Below are 26,141 nucleotides of genomic sequence, written 5' to 3'. Positions count from 1 at the left end.
TTGATGACCCTTTCAGTGCGGTTGATGCTCATACAGGCACCCAACTATTTGAGGAATGCTTGCTGGGAATTCTCAAACACAAGACCATCATTGACGTTACACATCAAGTGGAGTTTCTTCCTGCGGCTGACCTCCTTCTGGTGATGCAAAATGGAAGAGTTGCACATGCTGGAGAGTTTGAAGAAAGTTGAAAATACAAGTAGAATTTCGCAAATACCAATATCAGACAGCGAAGTTGATACAGACACCACCACAAATATAGAACTTCAGTACTTAATAACTCCTCTATGAGTTTTTTTCTTTTTTGATCCTTTTGGCTTTCGTTTCCGCTTATTGGGCTTGTTATTGCTACTGTTGTCTTGACCATTAATATTTGTTTGGAATGAATCTGATATTGATCTGTGAATAATTATTTCTTCTTCATCGATGAAACCGTTGATGCCGCTAAGGACATCGAATGAAAGTTTTCTTCCACCCATCAGATTGGAATAACAGAAAAACAAGAGGGTTTGGTGTCGCACCCTAATCCGCGACTCAGCATCTCAAATCAGCATCAGCATTCTCACGACTAAAGCACCCACAATTTCTTTTCAGGATAGACTCCCACGGCCCATGGCAAAGAGGCCCAACAGCATCCAACAAAGCCCCTTTTGACCTAATCTGAGATGGGTCCAACCCGACCCATTTCTCCATCTTCTCCACCCATCTCTCCACTCACCACCAGATCTGACCGGAACACCACCTCCCCACATCAACCACACATCCGAGATCGGTTTGTTCTCAAAACCAAACGCTTTAAGCCATTTGCTTCATCAAGTTTCATAAATAGTTGTTCGACACGCTTACCCACCTTCTATATTTGCACGATTCAGTTCAACGGAGAGTTCCTGAATTTTCTTATCCTCCTCATCCGGAGTTGGTTGTTCTTTGTTGGAGTTAACTACCATTGGATGATTGTGTTTCTTCCCAAATTTCGTGACAACCCATTTCCCAGGCTTCTGTCTCTTTGCCAGCATCATTGCCATGCCACCCTCTCCTTGAATCTGCCGCTTCCTAATCCGAACCCTATCAATCTCTCAACTACTAAGATTGAATCCTTCCTTATTACATGCAAGCTACGGCCACACATAGACATAACATGACTGCAGAATGTTAAAGTCCAAAGACATTGAAGAGAACAACAGACCGGAATTCGTTCCTGAAAACAATTACCAGGTATCATATAAAGGGAGCACTTCCTTAGTCAGCATTGTTCCTAACAAGTCTGCCCCAATAGCATCCACGACCTCCATCTTCCTCACCCTCTCTACTCCACTTATCCACAGAATAGGAACGGACCAGCAGAGTTGGAATAATGTCTTTCCCCACAGACGGCGCCAAAATGTATGATCAGATTTTACAACCTCTGAAATTACTATATCACTCTGGTGTCCTCTCTCTTTTCTTTTCCTCCCTTTCTATATATCCCATAACCGCTCTCTTTCTCCAACCGCTCCATCCTCTCTAACCGCTCTCCATGATCTCTTTTCGTGTCCCACGTCTGCCTCTTGTCCAACCGTCTCTTTAGGTATTGTGTCTTGGCTATCAGGTTCTCGCTACTTCTTTCCTTAATCCACATTCCTTTAGGCTCCGATATTTCACTGAAACTTATGCCTTTCTAGGTTCCGCGGTACATCTCTGTTCCGCGGGCTTGATCCGACGCTCCCACTCTTTCTCTGGCAGTGACAGGGCAGTTCTCGGCAGTTGTATTACCGCGGACACGATCCACTACATTAGGTCTCTTCTTCGCTATTCGGCATACGACCCACTTGCCACCTATAACCCCATGTGTCATGAATACGTCCTATATAGCTATAATATATATCTAAGGATGGACTATAGTGTAGGAATTAAATTGGTTTAAGTGCATTTGATACACCATGGGTTGGCAAAGAGACCTGGGTACCCATTACTAGTTAGTGAGTTAGTAAAAAACAATTGCTCTATTGGGCGGGGAAAAATAAGTCAATTCTTGTTCAGCTAGGGTTGTGGATCAATTCTCTTTATGTACTTATCTCACTCGAATCATTCAAAGGTAACACAAATTTCAAATGCCATCCAAGATACTGTAAGGTTTTTTGAACATGTAACCGGCCTTTAGCCATGTGTCCATGTTTACAAAGAATGCAACCAAGCAGCCAACTACTTAGCTAGTTTGAGAGGAGAGAAAGAATGTAATTACTTTGTACCTCCTCTCGATGAATGCCTTATGAAAATTGTCGAGGAGGATAAAGCAGGAAAAGTCTATGTAAGAAAGCCAAAATTTTAATATAGGTTAGGGAATTCTTAACACTGAGCTTCAAAAAAAAAAAACTTTTTCTTCAATTTCTTAGGGTTTAATTTATTTATTGTGCACCACCCATAAGTAAATTTACACTTTTTACATTTATGAATCTTCAAAATTTGAGGTTACTTTAGTTCCTGCTGAAAAACAGTTAAATCTGAGGAGAGTAAAAAATAAATTGGGATTTCGGGGTTTGCTTGGGCAGAATTAGCAAAGTCGGTAAAATCTTTGGGTGATGATACCAGAGGTCTGGGGCTCGAACCCCGCCAGCATCAAAGAGTTACTGATCTCATTTAAAAAACAGGCTTACCAATAAATAAATAAATAAATAAATAAACCTAATTAATTTTACTTTTTCCACGCGGAATTTTGATTTTGAATTCGGAGCCATATATATATATTATAGCTATACCCTATTAGCTCTATTTTTTGAGCATTCACAGAGTTTCCAATATTTGTAAAACTCTTTGACTAATTATGAAAAAACCAGACTCCAGTTTTTTCTAAACTCTATTACTAATTACTAAAAAAAATATGATATAAAGAAGGAAACAATCCCATCTAGAGTTTCATAGATTCTCCAACTTTTCCCAAACACTATAGCTAATTATGAAAAAATAAGAGACATAAAACTAAATTGCTAAAAACAATAGTTTTCACCGAAAACGATTTTTCTAAAACTCTTACGCCACGAAGAATAGTTTCTACACTAATCTTAGGTGAAGTTTAACATAACAAAATTTATTTTTAAAAAAAGACAATGAAATAACGAAGGAAAAAATAAATTGAGCTGCCTGAACATTTACTTTCTATATTTGTTAACTACACATGTGACTGGGATAAAAAAAGAAAAAGAAAAGTCAACTAATCATAAATAAGTAACGGTGTACAATCAAAACTAAGCGGACAACAAATAAATTGAATTGTATGCACTATATGTTTATATGGGCCTAAACAAATAAAGTTGGATAGATTTAATGCATCATCCACTTTGGATGCAAATTCATTGAACTAACCTCAAACAATAATTAACGGAAAATCGGAAACTAAATGCAAATGCAACCTTATCGAATAATAAACGAGAAATCAAAAATTGGATGCAAATGTATTAAAATAATCTCAAAAAACAATTAACAGAAAATTGGAAATTGGATGCAAATGCATTGAACTGACCTCGAAGAACAATTAATAGGAAATTGGATACAAATGCATTGAACTAACTACATTGAACTAACCTCAAAAAATAAATAACGGGAAATTGGAAACTAGATACAACTGCATTGAACTAACATCAAAAAATAAATAATGGAATTGAAAATCAGAAACTGAATGCAAATGCAATAAACTAACATTTTTTTTGCTCGGTAAGTGTAAATTGAATTAAGGAAAGAAACGAAATAAAAAGAACTCAGATAGGAGTGGTAGAACCTACATGCTATAATGATGTAGGCTCAAGATATTATAAAATAGCAACCATATGGAACCTCCCATTCATATAGCCATGGGGGTGCCATTTGATACAAAAGCCTCATTCTCGCCTAAGAAAGATCCAAATTTTGTCACTGTTTCAAGGGCTAGGGTTAGCCTCTCTCCGGTTGTTCGACACTTTCAAGCTTTGCACCTTCGTCGGCAAATTTTCCATCTGCATAGGAGTTGCCAAGGGATGCCCGGAAGTTAAAAGTCGCGGACAGCTCATGCCGAATCTAATTCCACCCAGAGATTGCTCTATCCTTTTGAAAGAGCAAGCTCCACACTCTCCAATATAGCCATACACTTGGCTGTATAGTTGTCTGCAATTCCGATACCCTTGCTCAAGAGTAAGACAAAATCACCATGAACATTTCTAAAAGATCCACCCAACCCAGTTAGACCTGGGTTTCCTCTAGAAGCCCCATCTGTGTTGACCTTAATTTGATCACCAATTGGAGGAAGCATTAAACTAACCTCAAAACATAGTTGTGTTATATGTTGTGGGAATGTCTCAATAAGTATAGTTTTGAATTTAAAATAGTGTTTATCTTATCTCTTTTCGTATGATTGGGAACGCCTTATTATTCAAGTAGTGTCAATATGAACTTCGCCTTATTAGGCAATCTCACAAAACTTTAATCAAACTTATATTATTAAACAACAAAATGAAGTTGAAGGGTTTTATCAAAGGTGAGTTTTTTTTTTAATGGATAGTGCGGTTTTAACATTATAAGAAATTTGGATGAGTGATCAATATAATATTCATATATAATAGTTATGTATATATAGTTGCAAATATTTTTCAAAATAATTAATATAACATCACACGTTCGTAGATAATCTTTGAAAATCCCACATAGTGGGTCATGTATAATTTAAAGAATAATTAACGGGAAATCGGGAACTAGATAATTTTTTATGATCCCACATGGTAAATCAAACATAATTTATTTTTATGCCCTGTTTGAAGTTGATATTACACACCACACTGGATAATTATATTAAAAAGAAATCGAAAACTGACTTCAAATACATTGAACTGAGCTCAAAGAGTAACTAACAGAAAATCAGAAACTTTATGTAAATACAATAAACCAGACTCAAAAAGTAATTAACTAAAAATAAAAAACTGGATGTAATTGCATTAAACTAACTTCAGAGAATAACTAACGAGAAATTAGAAATTGGATGCAAATCTTCGAAAAATATTTAACGGGAAATTGGAAACGGTATGCAAATACATCAAACAAACTTCAAATAATAATTAATGGGAAATCAAAAATTGGATGCAAATACATTGAACTAATCTAAAAAAATAATTAACATAAAATCAAAAACATAATGGAACTGCGTTGAACTAACCTCATAGAATAATTGGAGGAAAATCAGAAACTAGATGCAAATGCATTGAAATAACCTCAAAGAATAGTTAATGAAAAATCATAAACCAGATGTAATTGCATCGAACTAACCTCAAAACATAAATAATAAAAAACTAGATGCACATATATACATTTTTTGATGGTTGATGCATATATATTGAACTAACCTTAGAGTTATTAATGGGAAGTCAGAAACTGTATGCAAATGTAATGAACTAATCTCAAAGACTAATTATTGAAACATCGAAAAATGGATGCAACTGCACTGAACTAATCTCAATGAATAATTAATAGGAAATCATAAATTTGATGCAACTACATTGAACTAACCTAAAAAAATAATTAACGGGAAATCGAAAACTTGATATTGAACTAACCTCAAAGAACAATTAACTAGAAATCGAAAATTGGATGCAACTACATTGAGCTAACCTCAAAGAATAATTAACGGAAAATCAGAAACTAGATGCAATTGCATAAAACTAAAATCAGAGATTAACTAATGGTAAATCAGAAATTAGATGCAATATCTTGAGGAATATTTAACGGGAAATCAGAAACTTGATACAAATGCAATGAAATAACTTCAAATAATAGTTAACTATAAATAAAAAATCGAATGTAACTGGTCGAAATAACTTCAAAGCATAAATAACTAGAAATTTGAAACTAGATGCAAATGCATTGAATATCGAACTAACCTCTAAAAATAATTAACTGGAAATCAGAAACTGGATGCAGATGTATTGAACTAATCTGAAAGAGAAATTAATGAGAAATTGGAACCTCGATGGAAATGCAATTAACTAATCTCAAAAACTAATTAACGAAATATCGAAAACTGGATGCAACTGCACTAAATTAACCTTAATGAATAACTAACGAAAAATCATAAACTTGATGCAACTGCACTGAATTAACCTCAAAGAATAATTAACGGAAAATCGAAAATTTGATGCAACTGCATTGAACTAACCTCAAAGAATAATTAATGGGAAATAAAAAATTAGATGCAATAACTACATTGAACTAACCTCAATGAATAATTAACAGAAAATCGGAAACTTGATGCAAATGCATTGAACTAACCTCAAAATATAATTGTATTATTTATAGGGGGAATATAATGTCTCAACAAGTATAGTTTTGTATTTTAAATAATTTTTATCATAATTCTTTTATTATGATTGAGAGTGTCTTGCTATTCAAGTAGTTTCAATATCATCTTCGCCACATTGAACATTCTCATAAAACTTCAATTATTAAACCTAACAACTAAAAGAAGTCAATAGGTTTTATCAAGGTTTGATGTTTTCTTTTTATTGAGAGTGGTACAAGAAATTTGAATGAGTGATTAATATAATATATATATATATTATAGCTCTACTCTCTTCAATTAAGGAAGCGTTTCCAGAGTGTCCACATGTCAAGGCTAATTAAGACAAAATAGGAGATAAAATAGGAAACAAATATTTATCTTTATCCTTATATATATATATTATAACTATACCCTCACAAAGACTCCATTTTTTTTTAAACTCTATTACTAAATATAAAAGCAGTTTTTTCTAAACTCTATTACTAAATATAAAAAAGTAGGATATAAATAAAAAAAATAATCTCATTTAGAGTTTCACATACTCTCTAATTTTTTCTAAACACTAGCTAATTATGAAAAAACAATCACATCTAGAGTTTCACAAAATCTCCAACTTTTCCTAAACAATATAGCTAATTACGGAAAAAAAAATAGTAAACAAAAAACTAAATTGCTAAAAACAATAATTTCCACCGAAAACAATTTTCCTAAAACCCTTTCGATTTGATGAGTCATCCACTGTGTGATTTAGACATTTATTCATAGTTAAGGATTCAAAAAATCACAATTACGACCACAATAATTACGACATATATATATATATATATATATATATATATATATATATATATATATATATATATATATATATATATATATATATATATTCCAATTCCTTATAGTTACACCCTCACCAATCTAATTTTTGGAACACTCGCAGGGACTCCAGTTTTTTCTAAACTCTATTACTACTTATAAAAAAGTAGGATATAAATAAAAAAAACAATCCCATATAAAGTTTCATAGAGTCTCTAACTTTTCCTAAACACTATAACTAATTACGAAAAAACAATTCCATTTAGAGTTTCACAAAAACAATCTCATCTAGAGTTTCATAGAGTCTCCAACTTTTCCCAAAAAATATAGCTAATTATGAAAAAAAAAAATATGAGACAAAAAAACTAAATTGCTAAAAACAATAGTTGCCACTGAAAATAATTTTCCTAAAACCCTTTCGATTTGATGCGTCATCCACAATGGGATTTAAACATTTATTCATAGTTAAGGATTCCAAAAATCACAATTCTGGTCACAATAATTACGACAAATTCCAATTAAATTTATGAATTTATAAAAATTTTATATATATATATATATATATATATATATATATATATATATATATATATATATATATATATATATATATATATATATATATATAATTCAATGGAATAACGAGATTCAGTTAAAGTGAACGTTGGGCTTAAATAAATTATATGCCAAACCAAAACAAATTACATGTGGAAAATTAAATTATACAAAAAATAACATCACAAAATATATAATAGAAAATGAAAAAAAAAAATAACGGCAAAGCAATAATGATAAATATTTCAAAACATATATAATACTAAATGAAATTAACGTCAAAGAACAATTAATGGGGAACCGAAAACTAGATGCAAATGCATCGAACTAATCTCTAATAATATTTAACGGAAAATCGGAAACTGGATGCAAATACATGCATTAAACTAATCTTAAAAAGTAATTAATAGAAAATCGGAATATGGATACAACTGCATTAAACTAACCTCAAAGAATAATTAACGGAAAATCAAAACTTAGATACAAATACATCAAACTAATATAAAAATAATAATTGTTGGGAAATCGGGAACTGGATGCAAATGCATTGAACTAATCTCAAAGAAAAATTAATTATAAATTGGAAACATGATGCAAATGCGAGGAACTAATCTTAAAGAATAATTAACGGAAAATCGGAAACCGGATGCAACTGCACTGAACTAATCTTAAAAAATAAACTGGATGCAAATGCATTGAACTAACCTTAAGAAATAATTAACGGGAAATTAGAAATTGGATGCAAATTCATTGAACTAACCTCAAACAATAATTAATGGGAAATCGAAAACTAGATGCAAATGCAATCTTATCAAATAATAAATGAGAAATCGGAAACTGTATACAAATGCATTAAACTAATCTCACATAATAATTAACGGGAAATCAGAAACTTGATGCAAATGCATTGAGCTGACCTCAAAGAACAATTAATAGGGAATTGGAAATTGGATGCAAATGTATTGAACTAACTGCAAAGAATAATTAACGAGAAATCGGAAACTAGATGCAACTGCATTGAACTAACCTAAAAAAATAAAAACGGGAATCAAAAATTGGATTCAACTGCATTGAACTAATCTCAAAATATAAATAACGGAAAATCAGAAACTAGATGCAAATGTATTGAACTAACCTCAAAACATAGTTGGATTATATGTTGTGAGAATGTCTTGATAAGTATAGTTTTGCATTTAAAATGATGTTTATCTTATCTCTTTCCGTATGACTGATAACTCCTTACTATTCAAGTAGCTTCAATATATATGAACTTCGCCTTATTAGGCAACCTCACAAAATTTCAATCAAATTTATATTATTAAACAACAAAATGAAATTGAAGGGTATTATCAAAGGTGAGTTTTTTTTTTTAATGGAGAGTGAGGTTTTCACGTTATAAGAAATTTGGATGAGTGATCAATATAATATTAATATATAATAGTTATGCATATTTGTAAATATTTTTTAGAATAATTAATATAATAACACCCGTTCGTAGATAATCTTTGCAAATTCTAAATAGTGAGTCATGCATAATTTAAAGAATAATTAATGGAAAATCGGGAACTGGATAATCTTTGATGATCACACATAGTAAATCAAATATAATTTATTTTTTATGTCATGTTTGCAAGGACACTACAGATGGATCAGTAGAAGTTGGTATTACACACCACATTGGATAATTAAAAGGAAATCAAAAATTGGATTCAAATACATAACTGAACTCAAAAAGTAATTAACGGAAAATTGAAAACTTTATGCAAATACAATAAACTAAACTCAAAAAGTAATTAACTAGAAATCAGAAATTGGATGCAATTGCATTAAACTAACATCAGAGAATAACTAACAGAAAATTAGAAATTGGATGTAAATCCTTAAAAAATATTTAACGGAAAATCATAAACGGTATGCAAATACATCAAACAAACCTCAAATAATAATTAATGGGAAACTAAAAACTGTATGCAAATGTATTGAATTAAACTCAAAAAATAATTAACAGAAAATCAAAAATCGAATGCAACTGCATTGAACTAACCTCATAGAATAATTGGTGGGAAATCAGAAACTAAATGCAAATATGCATTAAAATAACCTACAAGAATAGTTAACGGGAAATCAGAAACAGGATGTAATTGCATCGAACTAACCTAAAAGCATAAATAATCAAAAACTAGATGCAGATGTATTGAACTAACCTTAAAGAATTATTAACGGAAAATTGGAAACTAGATGCAATTGCAATGAACTAATCTCAAAGACTAATTAACAAAACATTGAAAAAGGGATGAAACTACACTGAACTAACCTAAATGAATAATTAACAGTAAATTATAAATTTGATCTAAATGTATTGAACTAACCTCAAAAAATAATTAACAGGAAATCAGAAACTTGATGCAAATGCATTGAATTAACCTAAAAAAACAATTAACATAAAATTGGAAATGGGATACAATTGTATTGAACTAACCTCAAAGAATAATTAACGGAAAATCATAAAATGGATGCAACTGCATTAAACTAAAATTAGAGATTAACTAATGGGAAATCAGAAATTGAATGCAAATGCATTGAAATAACCTCAAAGAATAGTGAACTGGAAATCGGAAGCCGGATGTAACTGTATTGCACTGACCTCAAAGCATAAATAACTAGAAATTGTAAACTATCGAACTAACCTAGAAAAACAATTAACATGAAATCAGAAACTGGATGCAGATGTATTGAACAAATCACAAAGAGTAATTAACGAAACATCAAAAACTGAATGCAACTGTACTGAATTAACCTTAATGAATAAGTAACGGAAAATTATAAAGTGGATGCAATTGCACTGAACTAACCTCAAATAATAATTAGCGGGAAATCGGAAACTTGATACAACTGCATTGAACTAAGCTCAAAAAATAATTAATGAGAAATTGGAAACTGAATACAACGTAATATATTGAACTAATCTCAAAGAATAATTAATGGAAAATCAGAAACTTGATGCAAATGCATTGAACTAATAACCCTAAAACATGTTTGTATATATGTAGGGGGAATAAATGTCTCGACAAATATAGTTTTGCATTTTAAGTAGTGTTTATCATAATTTTTTTTATTATGATTAAGAATGTCATGCTATTCAAGTAGCTTCAATATTATCTTCGTCACATTGGGTATTTTCACAAAACTTCAATCAAACTTCTATTATTTAACCTAACAACAAAAAGAAGTCGATGAGTTTTATCAAGGTTTGGTGCTTCCTTTTTATAGAGAGTGGTGCGAGAAATTTGAATGACTGATTAATATAATTTTCATATCTCATAGCTATATATAGTTGCTAATATTTTTTATAATAATTTAATATAACGGCATCCGTTCGTAGAACGGGTTCGAAAGCTAGTATATATATATATATATATATATATATATATATATATATCAGTCTTTTTCAATCAATCATCCGAAGGAAGGGTTGATTTAGGACTTAGGGGAAGGGGGTGGGTGGAGGGAGGAAACGAGGGGGGTACTAAATTCTTGATCTTGACAAAGTGTAAGATTTAGACGGGTTAGGCACTTGGGCCGGCATCTTTAGTTGCATGGTTGGACTAGAGTGATGGGACCGCCTAATTGCGTTTGGCACGTAAGGTACCTTGACATTAAATGTAATGCAAGTGCTCTGGTTCTATGATGCCCTTTTCCCCGTTAGTAAGAGAATGTTACATTAATAATTGTAAATCCTTTGTGTTACATGTTAATAATGTCGAACAAAATGCGCTATCTTTTATCGTGGAAATAAACGTTGTGTTAGTTAAATGCTAGCATTCTGTCCTGTTTAGAAGGGATCACGTTTATCTAATTTTGATATAGACAAGTATTCATATAAGGAATGGGGACCTTAAGTGAGAGAAAAGGGGTTACTTAAGTTTAAACTAACCCTGCGATCTAGTGCGCCTATATTCTTAAAATAGATCTTTTTAGTTAGGTTTCGCGATCCTATCTTCTTTTCATCAAGTTTCTTTCCTTTTCTGGGCAGTTTTAGACCAATTGAGAAGAGGGTTTTTGATCGTCTGTCAACTTTTTCGATATGGCTTCATCTTCCGCTTCCCACCCCTTTCTCTCCCCCCCTCCACCATTCCTTTGGAGTTCGTTGTTCCAGAACTTGAGCTCAGCTGTTACAGCAACCACGAATTTAAATAGCTTTTCGCCCATCATGGAGGATGGGGCTGCAGTTGTCCGGCAAGAACTTATTGATGAAGGTATTGATGAATGGAAAGATACATTGGTAGGGTATTTCTTAGATAAGAGAATGGGATTCCCTTTTGTAAAAAATACTCTTGAAAGGACCTGGAAGATCAAAGGATCTATGGAGATAACAACGGACAGAGACTTGTTTTTCATTAGGTTTTATATGATTGAAGACAAACAGATGGTGTTGGAAGGTGGTCTTATCTTCATTGCAGGGAAGATATTTGTAGTTAGGTCTTGGTCACCAGAGATTGAAGGGCAAAGGAACAATACTAACACCGTACCAATATGGGCAAAAATCTTCAAAGTCCCAAAAGAACTCTGGACTAAGAATGGGCTCTCATATTTGGCCAGCTTGATTGGTGAGCCACTCTGTATGGATGGCGCAACATCGGAGAAAAAAAGACTCGACTTTGCTAAGGTCTGCGTAACCATTCCCCTGTCTTTTGATTTTCCCAAATCGGTAAAACTCAAACTCGGGGGTAAATATGTGTACCTGGATGTGGAGTACCCTTGGAAGCCACCCTCTTGCACCATTTGTTGTCGGTTTGGGCATACAACAACCAAATGCCCTGCTTCCCCACCTCATGTCTGGGTCCCTAGGCCACGAAATGTAGGAGTTCAAGAAAGGACAGCACCAGCTACAGTTAGGAACGTTGACAACGCTCCTGAAGCTGCTCCTGCTACAGCTCTGAATTCTGAAATATCTCCTGAGGCTGCTGCTGCTACAGTTGCGAATTCTCTTGGTGCAGCTGCTGCTATAGTTGCGATCACTGACATGTCTCCTGATGCTGTTCCAAGCTCAGCTTCTGACAATACTGCAGCTGCAAGACCTAGCCCCTCTTTACAAGTGGTATCCTCTGAGTTCACTGCGGAATTACATGGAGTCACAACTGGTCGAGCAGAGTCAACCCCGATGAGCGAGGAGGCCTTCTTTAGCCAATTCGACACTCCTTGTTAGGAGCTCGAGACTTGGTAGCGAGAGAGCATAGTATACCTACCGTATTGGACCTACCAATACAAAGGCACCAACAAAGAGTTACTCCTCTTAACCAACTCCCAATTAGTAGAGAAATAAACATGTATGAAGGGTTAGTTGTTGGAAATGAGGATGTAGAAGACGAATTCTCAGAGAGTGAATCTGAGTTGTTTGGGGATACGTATATAAGGGCTCCAACGCTTGCATTGCCTAAGAGCACATCAAAGTATCGCGGCGTCGAGAATCAATGGATTACCGTGGAAGCCAAAAAGAAGCAAAAGGATCCAAGAGCGTTCTTCAGGAGAAATAGAGCCTACACTTGCAATGATGAAGAAGGTTAAGTCGTTAACCAAAAACAAAAAGATGAGACATCTTGAGGACTATACAAAAGAGTTTTGGGATGACACTTTGGGACTTACTTATGTGTGTTGTGCTTGCGAAGGTTTCTTTTGTAACTATGAGAAAGCGCAGACTCATCTTAGGAAAGATCATCCTAAGATTGTAAAGGAAATCATGACTAGGAAGTAGGATTCCTAGCTCTACTTTCTTAGGGTTCGATTGTAGCATGTCTAGTGATCTCAGGTATGTTAGGTTTATAGTATGTCGATTTGCGTCTTTGTGTGCCTCCTTTTAATGATCTAACTCTTAGGGAGGCTTGTACGATTTACCCTTTTGCAATATAAACCGATGGGGGTCTGCCTTAACCCCATAACTATTTCAAAAAAAAAGTATTCATATAAGGAAACTTTAAATATGCTCAAGTCGCAAAGACCAAGTTTTCGATAGAGCCACCCTGTCCGATTATCCTTTAGGCAGTGACGATGGCCTCCAAGAATAATCCTATAGTTGCTTGGGTTGTATGTAGGCCTTATATATTAAAGAGGTCTACAAAAGAAAAGATTGAATTGGCCTCATAAAATATATACAATAAAGCTGTGCACATGCAGAAAATACACAGAAGCTTGAAACTATTAGAAACTGATCGATAGAAAGCTAGTGAACTGTTAAGCAAATAAAGAAGACGATAATCATGTCCTGTGTCTAGCACACTCCTACAACAGAACAACCCAGCCAAAATACATGCACTTAATTGGAAGACACATGATTGTTTGTGTTTTCTATGTTAATTGTTGTGACTTCACTCCCAATTCCTCAATCAGAGCAGTCAAGTCATTGTAGGAAGATCCACCTTTTGCCAGTCTGCTTTGCTGCTTCTCATGGCTTCTGCTTCTAGTACATTGCCCATGAGTTGAGTCACAACATCATCTATCCTTTCCTTTGTGACTGACACAATTTCAGGTTTTAACCACGGAGTCCAGATTTTATTACCTGCGCTGATTCCAATCCTCAATACCTCAGTGACAAGCTTCTCATTGTTAAATTGCTCGGCAAACAGTGACCACGTTTGTGATCAAGGGAACGCCTGCAGTAATGCCCTCAAGTGTTGAGTTCCACCCGCAGTGGGTCACAAACCCTCCAACAGCTGGATGGTCAAGTATGAGCACTTGAGGTGCCCAATATATCTTTGATTATCAAGCCCTTTCCTGCCATTCTTTCTTCAAACACTTCAGGCAAGAACTGGTCATTCTCCTTAATCCTGTTCATTCTTACAACCCAAACGAATGGGACTTCTGAAGCTTCAAGTCCCATTGCAATCTCTAGCAGTTGAGCTGTACTGAAGCAAGTAACACTCCCAAAAGATACATAGATCACTGAATTTGGCTCTTTGGAGTTGAGCCATTTTTTTTTTCTCAGTAAGCAAAAATTTGTATTGATAAAGGTGGTTGTGGGGGGGGAGAGTACATGAGGAGTTACTTACAGTCTACTCACACAGTAGCACTATAAGAACTTAACAAAACCTATAATAAACATGTTCGAACCTCCCATTTGGTTATCCATGGGGTTTTACAATAAAAACAACTTGATCATTGTCTTGCAACCGACCGAGTACTTTGCCAATTGATCTGGTTGTGAAATTGGCTTCTCTCCAAACCGAGTCAATTTGCGATGAGTCTAAAAGATTTATGCATCTCGCTTCATACACTAAGGTACACTTGAAGTTCCAAAAGCATTAACCGCAGATGTCGAAGTCCGACTCCACCCATACCTTCCTCCAATTTCTCTTAATAGCATACTCCCATCGCCTCTAGAATTGTTAAACATTCAGCTATGAAATTGCGTCGATGACCAATATTCCTGCAAAGACACGCTTAGGAACACACATTCATAATTTCTAAAGCACACACCATAGCCCGAAGGGCGGGGATTACCACAAGAAGCCCCATCGACATTAACTTTTATGATATCACCCTCAGGTGGGTACCATTTGCAATCCTTAATCCTAGGTGCCCTCCTTAGCTTGTTTTGCAAACCCCAATTCTTCAAGATCTGAGACTCACTACCCCTCTTTTCATCCGACCAGCAAAGGCAAAGAAGAGAATTGGATATTAGTCCTTAATTGTGCTTTTCTTTGACATAGACTTCGGTTGTTCCCCTTCAAAGATGCATCGATTTCTACTTCTCCGGTTGATGACCATGCCTCGCTAATACCGTCGACACCCACAACCGCTTAACGAGAACCGCTTCTTCTATGTAGCCTAAGTGCCTCCAAAAATTTGTAAAATTGTCGTTACATCCAAACTGAAATCCAGCCCATTCCCATAACTTCTTTGCCTCTGTACAATCCCACAAAATATGTTGGAGTGTATCACCGCATTACATCCCATGTAGCATCTAGAAACTAGTTTAACACCTCTTTTTGGAGAGACTCATCGGCAAAGACAGGTTCCTCAATAGCTTCCAAGCAAGATGCCGAGATCTTTGGTTGCAACCAATTGTGCCACAAATGTTTGCACCACCCAAGAGCCCGGTGCTCTCCTTCTAATTGTCTCAAATGCAGATTGAACTGAAAATTGACCTTGTTGGTGGGGCTTCCAAATCGCATGGTGCGCCCTATTGATAATAGGTACCTGATTTAAGTTAAACCCCGCAATCATAAGAATGACTTGAAAGAGCTCGAGGGATAGACCATGCACCATCGAGATAATCGCTAACCTTAGCTTTACATCCCTTGAGAACCTCTGGTTGTAATTGTAGCCTCTGTTGAATTGATTGCTCCCCAATCCAGCAGTCTCTCCATAGATCTACCTTCTCACCTGAGCCCAAAATCCACTGAGCCATAGAAGAAACTTCAGGCAAAGCCCACTTAATTCCTGGCCATATAGTAGACTTTGCATAATAGTTTATCAACTCTTCGTCTCTGTAGACTTTGAGCCAACGTAGACACTGGTGCTCATCAATGGAGGATTTTTTCCCTCGTTGGGCCTTATCAATAATACTACTATTGTAACGTGAAACGGGGCCTATGTGCCATGCTTTTCTTCCCATATCCTTTGTGCAGTATTCATCAAATGATGACTCCAACTCATATAAACTATTTACCAAAACTCCGAAGCTTTTCACCTCTGTTTCTTGTATTTCATCTATAAATTTTGCAAATGCTTTATCGGAATCACCCTGACAAGGTAACTGCAATTTTGTCATCTCGCACCACAAAGATCTCTGAATCAAATGTAACCTTCTTATGAGGAGCATAACGATTAATATTTTATGTTACACAGAGAGAAAAGTAGCTTGTTCCGTGAAACACAAGCCTTGGAATTTCATACTTATTAGCTGCATCTGTCATTCTGTTGTCCAAGGTAAGAACATATCAGATATTACACAAATGGGGTGATAAGCTTCTAGCAGCTGCTCAAAAGGTTGTTGGTCCTATATGTAAAGTCCCACATTTCTATAAGTGTGGACAGCCATAACTAGTAGTTTATATTATCATGTTTTTTGTTACTTCACACTCAAGATAGATTAAATATGAAACTCTGGGTGAGAAAACTAAAAAACTCTGAACTTTAACCCTAATCAATCTCTCAATCAATCAATCTCTATTCTTCTTCATTGTTCTTTTTCTTGGTTTCTCTTAATATGTCAATGTCACAACTCTCCTAGCACCACCACTAACATGGAATTTAACATTTCAGTATTCAAAGTTCGCTTTATCTCGCAATTTCTAGTGGAAGGCGCACACGCTTTCGATCCTAAGCCTTACGCTGGAGCGATGCGCCTGGGTCGTCGCTCTCAGATCTGAGGTCCAGCCAGATTCTTCTTCGGCCGGTTTCTCCTCGTCTCAACTAATTAATATGATTTGGTAGAATTCTTGATTATTGGTTGGTTGATAAGTTCTTTCGTTTGTAAATGTTTGACTCCCTTTCATGTCATGGTTCTGAGTTCTATGGTGTTTCACCGGCTTTCTATTTTAGCCTTCTTATTAAGGAGCTTCTCATATGTTGTTGTCGTTGATGGTTCAACTTTTCAGGTTTTCATTCCTTTTATGCCGCAGTGGTGTCCGGTACTGACCTTCCACTACAAGAAAATGGGCTTTTTGCCACGGAAGCCCGGTATTTTTACCCACGGCTACTCACCCTAGCTAAATATCCAACAGATGTTGGCCGCCGCTCTTCGCTTCAAAAAGTCCGTAGCACTATTTTGGAACTCGTGAGCCACTATTGTTTACACTTTTAGCCGTGGCTGTTGCTACGGTTTCAACCTGGGATACATGTGTGAACGGCTTTAGATCTTGTTATCTTCACAAAAGCCGTAGGCAAAGGTCCACCTTATCACATATTATCTAAAACACAAGAAAACTTTAGAAAGACAGCTCAAGCCGCCAGATTCAACACTTGAAACCAACGAGAAGATCGCCACTCCCACTTTCAGGGTATTTGGATGAATCGGAGTTATTATTTAATCGTTGGGATTTATGGGTGGAGGACGGATGCGCCTCTTTTTATTTCGATATTCAAAGGTAAAAAATTATCTCTTTTGTGTTCTTCCGTAAGGTAATTCTACAAATACCATCTTTTTTATATTTTCGCTAATTGGGGTTTCACTTGTCATGTTTAATTGAATTAATGTTGAAGCTTTGGTTTTTCGAGAACCCTAGTTCTTATAAGCCTAATTTCTTGAGTATTTAGGGTTTGGAAAGTTTAAATCTGATTTGAAAACATTTCTTGGATTTCAAATAGAAACTAAAACTACAATTGTTGAGCTCATATAATATGAGAGATAAGAGATCTGGCTTTTGAACAAAGGTAGTGGCTAGATTTACTTGAGTTTAATTCCCTTTTTCTGTTTTTGGTAGCATTGTGTTGTCTTGGCAATTAGTTCACAATTAGGGCAAGGCAAATAAACTGAGAGAGTTGTGTTGGCTTGGCAATTTTTTGTTTATTAAAAAAGAAGGAAGATCGAAATCTGAATTAAAAGAACTTGTTACTCTTATGTCTATTCATCTCGCCAATCTCCGTCAGGTTCGTGTTTTTTCTATGTCTATATTTGGTGGTTGTTGTTGTTCCATTCAAGTCGAAATCTTTACAGCTCCTATTGAACTATTGGTTGAAATGAAGACGCTTTTTCATAAAATGTATATATACTTCACGATGAGGTCTTTAAACATATTTTATGGTTTTGATGTAGGCAAATCGTTCCATCTTCCTAGAAGAAGATCGAAGTTAAAAGCTGAAACCGAACGTGCAAAGGCTCCAGTTGACTTTACTACATTTCACAACGTTGTATGAGAAAAACACTATTTGAAAGCCATCAAGGCTTGCATAGATTTCAAGTCAAAGTATCCCGATATTGAACTTGTACCGAGGCAGAATTTTTTCAAGAGTGTGCCTAAAGATATTAAAGAAACTTCAATGTCGAAGGGACAGTGCTCATGATCTTATGCTAAAACGGCTCAATTTTGAACTTCACTAGGTAATTACATTGGTTCAGCGTTTCTATTATCTCACACGGCATTGATATGAAATATGAATTGTTTCGAAACATCTTGAAGGCTTCTATGCTTTTAGAACTTTTTTTTTTTTGTTGTTCTCTTGCTTTGGATGACACATACTTGGTGCTTTAGTTATTTATATTTTAAAGATATCTAGTTTCTAGACATGAATATTGTATCCGTTGAACAAATGAAAAGTAACACTTACAGGTAAGCTCACGGAAGAAAAGAAGGTTTACTCGAAATTTCTAATTTATATTAGAAATTTGATTTATAGATTTACTCAAAAGATGGAGTAATGTATGGACATATGGTCCTTTTTAGTATTAGAAACAAACGGGGAGGGCATTATTTTTCAACTCGCCTTTGTTAGAATTTAATCATATGCTGCTCAGTTTTATTCATCAGTTCCTCAATGTTATAATTAATCCAGCCATTAAGCATGTCATCAGCTTGATTGGACTTAGAACCCCTTACTTGGGAATTGAATTAGTGACTCAAGTATCAAAGAAGAAAATAACAAAAAAAATTGGTACTCGTCTCGCAAGCACTCGGCTTGGCTCGTTGTTTTACGTTACAATATACTACAATTGCATCCTACTAGATTGGAGATGAAATTAATTAAAATGGTTCCAGCTTTGTGATATGGATCATTGTTTTTTATTGTATGTATGTTACTGTAGGTGCTCAATTTGGTTAATTGGTGTGTTTGATATGTCTTAGGGGTAACAACATATATTGTCATTCAATTGGTATTGTATACCTTTTTCTCAGACGCACCCAATATGTAGCGGATTTCAAATTATTGATACTTTTCTTTAATACTTAGTATAAATATATTTATACAGTTAGTTCGATTTTCTTTATATCTTAGTGTAAATATATTACTTTTGTTGCTAGTGCAACTTCCTTGGTCGCACCAAAATCTCGTCAGGGTGTTTGTTTAGTCTCTTGAGGACTAGTTTCCAGGTTATGTCATTGGTTTTTAGGATAGGGTACCTAGCTCTAATGTTATATAGGCCTTTTAAGTCGTATGCTTGACTTCATCAGATTAAGCACTAACTTGAAACCAGTTTCGAAAAATCACAACAAGCTGGTGCTAATATAAAGTTGTAAGCATTCTTATTTTTTCTTGCAGATGCTTGAGAAAGCTCTTGGAGATCTTGGGAATAGTGTAAAGACTTTTACAGAAGTTGAGATTCATGCTAGGTATGGTCATTTCTTCGTTTGGTTCTTTGAACTTTTCTTTGTACTATTTATTTACGATATAACCTTATTATTTAGTTCTCTGACAATGTGCCGTTCTTTTGCATTTTGTATATTGGTTATATATATGGGCATGCTGAAATTATTTGGAGAAAGGTTGAAACCTTCGCCATAAATCTAAGAACTTATAAGTCTCAATAGACTTGTAGAATTGAAAAACCTTTCTAACACTCAATAATTCAATTTATTGGACCGAAGTCAAAGACTAATAATTTCCCGTTAAGTTTCTTTGCTAATTCCAATGCAAAACACCAGTAGGGACTGATATCACAATAACCTTTTCCTTGTTTGTAGAACAAGTAGCGCTTGTTGTTAACATACGCCTTGTGGTCGGTTCATCTTGACGCCAATGTACGAAATGTAGTCATTTCTGTACATGTGGCTGGTGAATAAACGGTTCGTAATACTAGCATACCGAGCACAATCACAAATTTTGTACCTATAGAATAATAAAATTGAAGCGCGATTAAAAAAGGGATGTGCGGACGGCGGGTATGGGAAATTTGGGAGTGAGATTGGAGGGAAATAGAACGTGTAAACTAGAAAGAGATATCTGAAATCGATGATATATCTCGATATAATAAGAAATATCAACAAGTATCATTGGTTTTTGATATTTTGTACTATTATGTCGCATAAGATTTGGAATATCCATTAAAAGAGTGAAGAGCCCTTGGCAGAGGTGCTACCTGATGACCAAACATGCCCATGCAAATCTTGATGATGACTAGACACGAAGCAAAAGTATGAAAGTGTACTAAACTTCTTATGAAATAGAGGTCCATAAGTTACTTGAGAGAACGACACTTGTACATGAGGTTAAATTTTGTTCTTGCAGGTACATTTCTTATGTGGTTGCAAATGGATTGGAAATTTAGTTGATTGCAGTCGGCCTAACCTTCAAGTTTTTGAACTGTGGAGCTTACTACCTCTATATTATATATTCTAGATTAGAGGCTTCCTAAAACTGTTATCAAAGTTACACAATGGGGGTTTATTTTCAGATAGCTAGCCTCTCTATGTGACTGTCTTGTTAGCATTTTTATCACCCCCGTGTATTCAAACCATAACTAAAGTCTAAGTACTTAGTCAATGTTATGTGTGACCGCTCAAATAGGCCGGTCATTATAGGTTATGTTAATTGTCTCTGTAGAAACAAAGTGTTGACCATCGGGTAACTTGTGCCCCTTCGACTCTAAAAAAGTCTAAAAATTTAATTTCCACTCACTAGCTCTCCCACTTCTACACTCGTGACGGTTAGGGTATCAACCTCCACCCTCTCTCTCTCCAGATTAAGTCCGCAAAACAACGACCAAGAATAGCAATCAAACCAAAGTTAGTTTTTTCGCCTTCAATCCTCCTTTTCCTCTTCCATGTTAGGTTTCTCTTGATGTATGTAATTGGAACATTGATTCGGTCCTTTTCGTGTCACTACAAGAAAATGTAACGTAAATCTTGATTTTCATCATAATCTATATTTGCCTTGACTTGTCATATTGTAGATTTCGATTAAATTGCGGTATTTATCCGAGAATGGTCAATTAACATTTCGAGTGGTCAATTAATTAGGGACCATCAGTAATTGGTGCTAACTTGGAACAGATAAAAGGTTGTTGAGTTAAATAAGTTATTTTGTGGTCAATTAAACATTGTTAGTAAAACTCGCTAGTGTAATTGTGGGTCTCAGGTGTTTAACCCAATGCTTAAATTGGATAAACTATAATGTTGAATCTCTCCTTGCGGGAGTTATTTGGAGATGGAGAAGCGATTTAAAGTGTATGTGTGCGAAGAAGGGAACATGCCCATTGTTCACGGTGGACCATGCAAGGATATCTACACATCAGAAGGAAGGTTCATACATGATTGGGTGAGTTTTCTTTGCTACAATTTGTTTCTGATTATGTTAGAGTTATTTCTCTGGTACCCCTTCCGAATAGGACACAAGGTGCTTGATCACTTCATGCTCTCTTGCCATGATTGGGTGAGTTTTCTTGCCCCTCTCTCCCATATAACTTTAGCTACGCTGCGTTAATGAAGTATTGCTTGTTAAATCAAGGCGAGATGAGTTGCATAAGTTTCACCGCACCTTAAATAGTTAAATGAGACACATAAATTTTGTGTCCTCTAGTCTTGTGGTATGTATGCAATTCACCACAAATGGCATGGTTAAGCTAGTTATATTCTTGATTCATATGGGCCGAGTCTACTCGGGCCCTATATAGTGTAGGAAAGAAGGACCCTAGTATGAGTAGTTTACTGATTGTCATTTGTCCATGGTTTAAATGTGAATGTTTTTCCTCAAAATGTTATTTAAATTAAAGTTTGGGTCTTAGCTAGTTATATAACCAATTGATCCTGAATTTTACCATTGTGGTCAGGAGGCCTCTCAAGTAGAAACACTTTGCTCTACAAATGACTCAATCGAGTGGTCTTATGCAATGCCAACACTTCTTGAACTGTTGTGAAGGTTAGTTTCCCATATTGAACTGTTGATGATGGGAAACATGAAGTGGCCTGAAGTATATAAAGGGTTAGACTTGCCTTAACGGTATCGTGAAGGCCGGATGCTGAAGATGGGAGTGTTCAAGTCCATGTTCTTATTTTAGAGTAAAACGTAACTTATAATTTCCTTTTTTCAATTGAACAACTTGTATTTCTCCTTATTAAGTATATTTTGATAATTGTGTAATGAAGAATCTGTACAAAGTTTTGTGGATGATTGGTGGGTGTGCAACTAGAAAAAATGTGCAGAAACAGGTTGAAATGTGACATTGGCCCTAATATTTTTTTTTAATAAAAAAAATCCTTTTCCCACGGTCCAAAGCAATGGCTAGTATTGTGTGACCGTAGGCATAAACCAGTATTTCCCACGGACTTAGACCGTCGCTACTTCCACGGACTTAGACCAACCCAATGACTGTGGCTATTAGGTGGCTTTTGCTATGGTCATGGCTGTGGGTACACCATTACCGACGCACAAAAAGCCCACGGTCGTGTGACGGATTTTGACAGTGGGAAAAACTCTTTTGCCACGGTTTTGGGCCGTGGCTAAAAACCTGTTTTCTTGTAGTGTTTGTCTCTTTTTGTGTGTGAGATGGTATATGGATGATGTAGATATATGATGGTCGTTGAACAAAATAGAAGCGTATCAAAACCTAATTATCCCTCAATAAGTAAAGGATGAGTAGGGTATCGTTCCACTTTTAAGTGTATGCTTATATGAAGGACAAGACTGGAAATGGGGTTTGAGGGATTAAAACTAAGATTATAGATATTGTAGATTCTAATGCTAAACTAAACTAAACTAACTAAACTATTGAGAATTTATAAGAAAGAGAATTTAAGAAATTAGAATCCACCGATACCTTTAATCTGTGACCTTTTACTTCATGGTTGTTCTCACAAGTAGACTACAATTAGGCAATCGAGCGAGTGCCGATGTCCCTTTTGGACAAAACATCGTTAACAAATAACTCTATTCAAGGTTGTTCCTAAGTTCATGTTACTAGTATCTTATTTCCTTTTATGTGAGCTTGGGCAGCTATTCAATGAATCACCATCTAAGGCAAACACAAAGAATACTTCCCTTACTCTAAAACACTACACAACTAACAGAAAAGTAGAGAATAATAGTATAATATTCAATTACAATAAATAAAACCCTATTCTAGCATTATATTCAATTGTAATAAATAAAACCCTAAACTAGCATGATATTCGATTGCAATAAATAAAAACCTTAATCTATACTTCCATCCCATGGTCTAGGCAATGGAACTAATAACTAAAAATATAAAGAACTAACCTGATTGAAGAACACCATGAACCATAAGAATAATTAAACCTTAAGCACCGGCTTCATCTTCTCCCTTAAAGGAGAAGTTTAGCCTTTCATAAAGAAAGAAAAATACGAAGAACGAGAAGAAGAAGAGTCGAAGAACATAAGACTAGAAAGACTAATTTATTAAGACTCAGCTAGTTAAAACCGAATTTTTTTATTATTACTCTTTCTCTGCCTCAAGTTATGGAGACAAGAATATAAGTGAATTGACAAATTACATGAGGCACTTAGGTCTTCTATTTATAGGGGTTACAATGATTTATAGAAGCATTCCAAACCGTCATTTGTTTCCTAATACAAATAGACTTCTTTCAGAGTCTAACTTCGTCTCCAAAACTGAGAAGAAATTGGCTACAGTGTCATTTTATGCGTCTGGACGCACGATCCATGCGTCCCAGATTCGGAAGTTTATTTTGTCTCTTTTGCTCTATCCTTCTATCCTCTTTTGCGGGCTTTGGTCCAAGCAACTAATCCTTTGGCCTTGGGCTTCCAAATAGGCTTTAAAATAGGTCCCAGTCACATCTTTAATAGCTTCACTTCCTTGGCCTTCTCCATGATTGTCCACGGGTTTCCCATGTGATCCTTAATGCTCTGAATTGCTCCGTTTTACCCCTTTTTCTCTAATATTCCACAAAACTCTCTCTTTCACCTGTAGAATCATAAAACATAACTTATAAATACTATTAGTCCACTAAGATGACTAAACAAGAGGCATAATCGAGGGTTAAATTGCACTTTTTGAGCACTTATCAGGTACTCAAGTGTTTCATTGACTCTTACTATCTCTTGCAGAGCTCTTTGGCTGAAAAGCATGAGCTTTCTATATATTCATCTCTCAGGTTGCAGTCACATCATCATTGCACTATTCAGATTCATCTCTCAGGTTGCAGTCATCACACAGGTGTTCTGTTTCCAGTTTGTGCTTGTGGTACAACTTCAATTTTCAGGTTAGGCTATTGTCTACACCGACAATTTCACTTTTCAGAACGTTTCGTCTCAACAGTTGTTTGAGTTCTTCAACTAAAGGCAATTCTATGTGAAAGGGAGAGCTGTATTCTTATATTTTCTTTCTGCCATTTAAGCTGTAATTTGCATAGTTTGCGGCATTACAGCTTGAGGGGAAGTATTAGAATATGTCCTATATGTAAAGTCCCATGTTTCTATAAGTGTGGACATCCATATGAGATCATATCTAGTAGTTTTTATTATCATGTTTTGGGTTACTTTACACCCAATGTAGGTTAGTATAAATATGTAACTCAGGGTAGAGAAGAAAAAAAACTTTGAATTTTAACCCTAATCAATCTCTATTCTTCTCTATTGTTCTTCTTCTTGGTTTCTCTCAATATATCAGTGTCACAACTCTCTTAGCATCACCATTCACCACTAACATAGAATTTAACAGTTGGATCGGAGCATACATACCTACAGCCTCGAAAAAGTTTTTGAACATATCAGGCGATGGAATAGAATCTATGCTTTCACATCCTTCAGGTAACCCCACTTCTACAGCCGGGAATGGGATTACTTGAACTCCAATATCGAGTCCGGATTGTCTGTCTCGATCTATACTCTCTGCAATGTTGAGGGCAGTTAGAGGAGTGGTGATTATAGTAGATTTAGTACCACGGGCAGCGAATAGTCTAGCGATGTCAATAAGTGGGATGATATGACCTTGAGCCATGAGCGGAAAAAAGAAGACATGAAGTTGCGGAGCTTCAGACCCCATATGAAATACAACTGGTCGTCAACGCAAGAGCTTTAGAAATTGGCTGGAGGCCGGGGATAGGTTAGGAGTGAGGATATGTGGGGAGACCGCAGAATATGAAGCCTTGATGCATCTAATGGAGAGCTTGTCAGTGTTACTTATAGAACGTTACAGATACTATAAAAAAAAAAAAAAAAAAAAAAATAGAACGTTACAGATAGAGAAAACAAAATTGATTTGTTTAATCACATAAACTTTGGATGTGGTGAGATTAGTACTTTTTTAGTCTTGATGATATATAATGTGTGTGATTTGGAGAGACATTGGTCGATAGGCTGAACTGTTGTCCAACGGAAGCTTTATGTAGAAAAAATGTCTTGCATCAATCTATTCAATTTTAATTTTATTCACTTGGTTTCTACCTGTGCTTAGAGGATTCTTTAGCGTTCTAGACTGGTTTTTCTGTAGCTGTTCTAAAAGTTAGAACTGGGCTGCATGGGACTTAAAAGTTCCATTACCCAGCTAAAATTCATGACTGTAAGAAAAACCCAGCCACAATTCATGCACTCAACCGGAAGTAGACACAATGCTGCATTGTATGCAGCGCATTATGTTGATGGTTGT

The 26,141-nt window shown here is 35.4% G+C and overlaps 1 pseudogene; it reads right to left on the bottom strand.

The window, feature by feature from the left end:
* Positions 1 to 13,872: 13,872 nt before the first annotated feature.
* Positions 13,873 to 25,594, bottom strand: LOC147519665 (scopoletin glucosyltransferase-like; annotated as a pseudogene).
* Positions 25,595 to 26,141: the final 547 nt, after the last annotated feature.

This window comes from Coptis chinensis, chromosome 2 (assembly GCF_015680905.1).
Source record: "Coptis chinensis isolate HL-2020 chromosome 2, ASM1568090v1, whole genome shotgun sequence".
Taxonomy (NCBI): Eukaryota; Viridiplantae; Streptophyta; class Magnoliopsida; order Ranunculales; family Ranunculaceae; genus Coptis; species Coptis chinensis.
This window is presented reverse-complemented; position numbering and strand designations above follow the sequence as displayed.